The sequence below is a fragment of the Nicotiana tabacum genome, chromosome 1 (genome assembly GCF_000715075.1).
Source record: "Nicotiana tabacum cultivar K326 chromosome 1, ASM71507v2, whole genome shotgun sequence".
In the NCBI taxonomy this organism is placed as follows: domain Eukaryota; kingdom Viridiplantae; phylum Streptophyta; class Magnoliopsida; order Solanales; family Solanaceae; genus Nicotiana; species Nicotiana tabacum.
In genome coordinates, this window is record NC_134080.1 from 219,856,381 (window position 1) to 219,863,047 (window position 6,667).

General features: G+C 32.2%; 1 pseudogene; it reads left to right on the forward strand.

The window, feature by feature from the left end:
• Positions 1-3,371: 3,371 nt before the first annotated feature.
• On the forward strand, positions 3,372-6,315 carry LOC107823452 (uncharacterized; annotated as a pseudogene).
• Positions 6,316-6,667: the final 352 nt, after the last annotated feature.

Genomic DNA, 6,667 nt, shown 5'->3' on the forward strand with positions numbered 1-6,667 from the left:
TCGTACCTCCCTTATCTTATCATTTTTATGTTTGTAGAACTATTGTATCGGATTTAGTGTTCAGTAGACTTGTATTCGGATTTCTTAGTTGCTCATGACTTGTGACACCCCAGTATCGGACTGTGTTTGGGTTGTATTCCGCACTTTATAAAGAAATCTTTTGCTTAGTTTGTGGTTATCTAATAATACTAAAACTGTTTATTAATATTAACTATTCTGAAAAGGCGAAATGAGTTAGTTGGCTTGCCTTGTCTTCACGAGAGGCGTCATCACGACCGGATCGGGGTTTGGGTCGTGACAAAGTTGTTGACTATGCTCAATTTTTTTACTTTATAATCTATATCTATTTCATCTCAAAATCTGAAAACACAAAAAATATTAGCTGTTAGTTTAATTTAGTGGAATAGTCGTCAGGTTCGCCGATGTTAACTGGGACATTTCTATTATATACATACAAAGGAAGCTTAGCTAGAGTGATTAGAAAGCTATTGAAATTACAATGCAACTAAAAGCGCGAATAATGTCCTGTGATCTAATGTGACACTATAGATGAGTCGAGTACTACACAATTATATCAATATTAAATTTCTGCCGAAAGCTTAGGTTCAAATCTTATCAAATGTCCTGTTTTTCCAAGGGGAGAATATGGCACAACCATTGAGTTCCCGACATTCTATTTTTTTTATGGGCTAAAAAAAGTGACACGCCTTCATACGTGTATTATGATATCTGAATCATTTTAAATCTTGAAATTCTGCTTTTGAATTATTAATCGTATGTGCTAATAGTTGATTTGTCTTTGTACTTGCCTGTTTATTCTGCCCAAAATTTTTTATTACGTTGTTTAGTTTGTTAAACATACATTGATTTGTGATGATACTTTTACAAAATTCATTACGTTAAATAGTACTATTCATATAAGATGTTAGTTTATATATTTTTTCCACTTCTTTTAGTTATCTGATTTGTATGTTTTTTGGTTTACAGACTTTGTTCGTAATGCTACTATCAGAGGAGATGCTTTTGGCAAAGAAAAGGAAACACAACCTTTAACAGACATAACAAATCGTCAAAATTCCACACGATTTTATTATACACCTTTAAACGGTTGTGGACATGCTTCATCGTCTCAATCTCAGGCACGATATCCAAATTTACCTCAAGAGAAACATTTGCAATTTTGTTTGTCACCTTCAAATGTGTAGAGAAATTATCTTCTACCGGATTTAAATGAGCTACCCCTACTGCAAGGTTCTTATTATAAATAAATTTATTTATATAACATGAGTCATTTATGTATACTAACAACATTTTATTATAACTTATTATTAGAACTTGAGGATGACAATATTGATGGTGATGTACCAGGTATATTTTTAATGAATAAAAGTTTTAGCTATTAAATTATACAAATAAACTACATTTATTTAATATTAAAAATAATGGTAGCTTGATTAAATATTTAACGTAATGGTACGTGAAAACAATCGCAGAAAATAATAATGCTACTGAAGATGAAGACGAGTATGAAAGTATGTCCATCTTAACACAAACAATGATTCATACATGTCCACTTTTTTCAATTTATATGGCTAATTTAATATGATTTTAATATTATACTATTTAGAGGCTGGCGTCGGATATGCAATTATTGACAATGAAGGTATTAATATTTTATTATTGTTATATGTATATATAATAAGTAGGCATGCCATAACATAAAACGTTGACATTAATCTTATATTTGCTTCTTTTATTCATAGATTACTGGGATATCGGCGATCCTACATATGAATGTGAACATTGTGGTGCTTACTTCTGGTACGAAGAAAGAATAAACAAGAAAGTCAAAGCTAAAAAACCAGAGTTCTCTTTGTGTTATAATCATGGAAAGATACACTTACCACAGCCAAAAGAACCTCCCACAATTATAAAACGCTTATTATTCGGATCAGGTAACAATAAAATCTATTTTACCATACTTAAATAATTTCTTCAATAAATGAATATTTTGATTCACCACCAAATATTGTTATGCAGGTCCAAAAAGTAACCATTTCAGAAATAATATTAGAAGTTATAACTCAATATTTTCATTTACATCAATGGGAGGAAAAGTTGATGCTTCTGTCAATCAAACAAAGGGGCCAAGAACATTCAAACTGTCTGGACAAAACTATCATCAAATCGGAAGTTTGTTGCCTCCCGAAGGATCCACCCCCAAGTTTGCACAATTATATATATATATGATATAGAAAAAGAAGTGCAGAATAGAATTCATGCACTGGGGTTAGTATTCAATTATTCTTATTTTAAATATGCATGAATATTCTAACAAAAACAAACTTAGATCAATTTTACTAAACCTATATTTATGCAGTCATGGTCAAAGCGTAAACCAACTTCACGCTAAAATTGTTCAAGATCTAAAACAGATGCTTGATGAAAAGAATGTTTTCACAAAGTCATTTAGAATGGTCAGAGACAAATTTCAAGAAGATACTCACTCCAATTTAGGTTCAGATTGATAGGGAAACGGAATTATGATGGAAGAAGATACAACTTACCAACGGTTTTAGAGGTAACTGCTTTGGTGGTTGGAGATTTTGATGTGTCTAGATGTGAACGAGACATCATTGTTGAAACCCAATCTGGACAACTACAAAGGATAAATGAGTTGAATGCCGCCTATTTAGGACTTCAGTATCCTTTATTGTTTCCAACTCATCAAAAACAATTGCGAGCTCATATGTATAAAGGATTAGAAAATGCAGTTTTACATGGAGAGATAAATCCTTCTTCTCAAGGTAAAAGGGTAATTCTTTCATCCAGCTTCACAGGGGGTGCAAGAACATGATTCAAAATTATCAAGATGTTATGGCAATCTGCAAGTGGGCTGGATATCCAAATCTTTTCATTACATTTACTTGCAACCCAAAGTGGCTTGAGATTAGTAAATTTGTAAAGAGTAGGGGCTTGCAACCAGAAGATCGCCCAGACATTTTATCTAGGGTGTTCAAAATCAAATTGGATCGTTTAATAAAAGATTTGAAAGAGAAACAAATTTTTGGAGCATTTAAATCAGGTATATAATTAATCTTTTATAATAAATTATTATCAGTTTATAATCTGATTTAATAAAGCATTTTTTTAACATATAAATTTTAACTACTTACCCTAATTGTAAATTATTATTTTTTGCAGTGATATATACTATATAATTCCAAAAGCGAGGGTTGCCTCATGCACACATATTGCTCTTTCTTCATAATAAATATCCAAATGTTGGAGACATAGATCAAATAATTTCAGCAGAAATACCAGATGAATTGGTCGATCCATATTATTATAAGGTTGTGAAGAATTTTATGATGCATGGCCCGTGTGGTTCTGCTAGAAAATCGTCTCCTTGCATGTGTAATGGTAGATGTACAAAACACTTTCCAAAGAAGTTCGTAGAAAATACCACAATCGATGAAGATGGATATCCTGTTTATAAAAGAAGGGACAATGATAGAACTATCCAGAAATAAGGTATTGAAGTGGATAACATGTATGTGGTGCCACACAATATATTTTTATTGTTAAAGTATGGTGCACATATAAATGTTGAATGGTGCAATCAATCTCGATCAATCAAGTACTTATTTAAGTACGTTAATAAGGGTCATGATTGCGTGACGGCAGCTTTTTCTCAAAGTGTGCATGGGGAAGACGTTGATGAAATAAAAATGTATTATGATTGTCGATACATATCACCGTGTGAAGCTATTTGGAGAATTTTTAAATTTCCAATTCACCATAGAGAACCTTCGGTAGAAAGACTTTCCTTTCATCTACCAAATGAACAAACAGTTATTTTCTCTGGTGATGATCCAATTGATGATGTTGCCAATAGACCAAGTGTAAAGGAATTGCAATTTTTAAGCTGGTTTGAAGCAAATAAGACATATGAAGAAGCAAGAGAATTAACTTATGCAGAATTTCCTCTTAAGTTTGTGTGGAATAAAAAAGTAAAAAAGTGGAAAAAAGAAGAAATTCTGCAGTTTCAATAGGGAGAATATTCTTTGTACCGCCTATAAATGGAGAGCAATATTACCTTCGAATGTTGTTGAATGTCATTAAAGGACCCAAGTGCTACGAGGATTTATAAAGAATCAACAATCATGAACATCTAATTTTTAGAGATGCATGTTATGCACTGGGTTTATTAGATGATGATAAAGAATATATGGATGCCATAAGGGAGGCAAGTAACTGGGGAATGCTATCATATCTTAGGCAGTTATTTGCTATGTTACTATTATCATATTCAATGTCAAGACCAGAATGTGTTTGGGAGGCAACATGGATTTTATTATCAGATGATATCCTACATGAATAAAGAAGAATATTGGATAATCCAGGTATACAATTTCACCTTCTATTTCAGATTTTAATATTATATATTTGTTAAAAAAAATTACATTATTGTTGTATACAAATTAAATCTTAGTCTAATATACGATGCTAGATTTAGGTTTGCAAAGTATCAGTGTTTAATTATTAATATATTTTGTTGGCTACATACTCGATGTACTTCCAATGAAGTAAAGTAACATTAATTTGCATTTATAATTATAATTTCTGATCAATTAATTAACTAATTATATACTTTTGTTATTTTAGAGGTTGAGCTAACAAACTATGAACTAAAGAATCGTTGTCTACAAAAGTTGGAAAATTTGTTGAAAGGTTGCGGAAGAACGTTACATGATTTTCCAATAATGCCAAGACCGGTTTTTAATGAAGAGGACGTTGACAACACCAATAGACTCATTTGTGATGAATTGTGTTATGATAGGTGCTCTTTGTCTAAGGAACATGAAGAATTATTGGTTAAATTGACAGTGGAGCAAAGGTTAGTTTATGACAGAATTATCACAACAGTGAATGAGGACAAAGGTGGATTCTTCTTCTTAAATGGTCATGGAGGAACTGGAAAGACATTTATGTGGAGGATTTTGTCTTCAGCCATAAGATCTAAAGGAGACATTGTTTTAACAGTTGCGTCCAGCGAAATTGCATCTCTTTTGTTACCAGGAGGTCGAACAGCTCATTCGAGATTTGCAATCCCACTCAATGCAACTGAAGATTCAACATGTAATATAAAACAAGGTACTCCTTTATCAAAATTGATTGTCAAGACAAAGGTAATTATTTGGGATGAAGCACCAATGATGCATAGATATTGTTTTGAAGCTCTAGATAGAACTCTAAGAGATATTATTAGATTTAAAGGTGCATCCAATTTAGATCGACCATTTGGAGGAAAAACGGTTGTTCTTGGAGGTGACTTCAGACAAATACTTTCAGTCAGTCCAAAAGGTACTAGACAAGATATTGTTAATACTGCCCTTAATTCTTCATATTTGTGGAATCACTATCATGTCTTAAAGCTAACAAAAATCTGAGGTTGGAAGGAAATCAGGTGGATTCACATTTGAATGATCTAAGACAATTTTCTGATTGGATTTTAGCGATTGGTGACGGTATGATTGGAAATTCTGTTGATGCTATTGAAAAAGTTCATATCCCTGATGATTTATCATAAATAATTGTGGAGATCCAATTTCTACAATTGTGGAAAGTACATATCCAGATTTTTTAAGTCATTGCAGTGATATAACATACCTACAACAAAGAGGAATTTCTGCTCTCAACCAATACATGGTTTCACTAAACCAAAATCAACCAAAAACATTTTTGAGTTCCGATACAATTTGCATGTCAGACAATGCTTTTACAGGTTTGGAACATGTACATACATCCGAATTCCTAAACACTATTAAGTGTTATAGAATTCCAACTCATGTTATCATTTTGAAAGTGGGTGTCCCAGAGATGTTATTGAGAAATATAGACCAATTTTCAGGGCTATGTAATGGAACAAGATTAATCATTACAAGACTCAGAAATCCGGTTATCGAAGCAAAAGTTTTATCGGGAAATATGGCTAGACAAAAGGTGTTCATTTCGAGAATGTCGCTGACTCCATCTGATGCAAGAATACCTTTTAAGTTCCAGCGAAGGCAATTTTCAATAGTTGTATCTTTTGCAATGACTATCAACAAAAGTCAAGGACAATCTTTATCTCATGTTGGGTTATATTTGAAGAAATCAGTCTTCACACATGGGCAGCTTTATGTTGCTCTATCATGGGTTACAAAAAGAAAGGGATTAAAGATTTTGATTTATGACGATGATGGAGAAATTTCAAATGAAGCAACAAATGTAGTTTACAAAGAAGTTTTCCGTAATTTACTTGGAGAATGAAAGCAAATATGATCTGAAAGTTCATAACTTATTTGCTTCTCATGCTACTGTATTTGCTAAACCATATTGGAAATAAGCTTCAGAAACAATAGTTGACAACTTCAATTGGTATGCTTATCTGTTATCTCATCAACATTAATTGTTACTATTTTGAGTTTCTCTGAGCTAATAAATTCTTATGCTTTAAATATACTAACAAACAACTTACAAACATCTATGACCTTTTACAACAGAGTTCTCGCAATGGATGTTGAGGTTTACAAAATAAAACTTGCTCCGCAGCCGAAGGTGGAACAATAAAAGACAAAGATTCTACTGGTAAAATTAATACTAAATAAACATCCGCTTGATT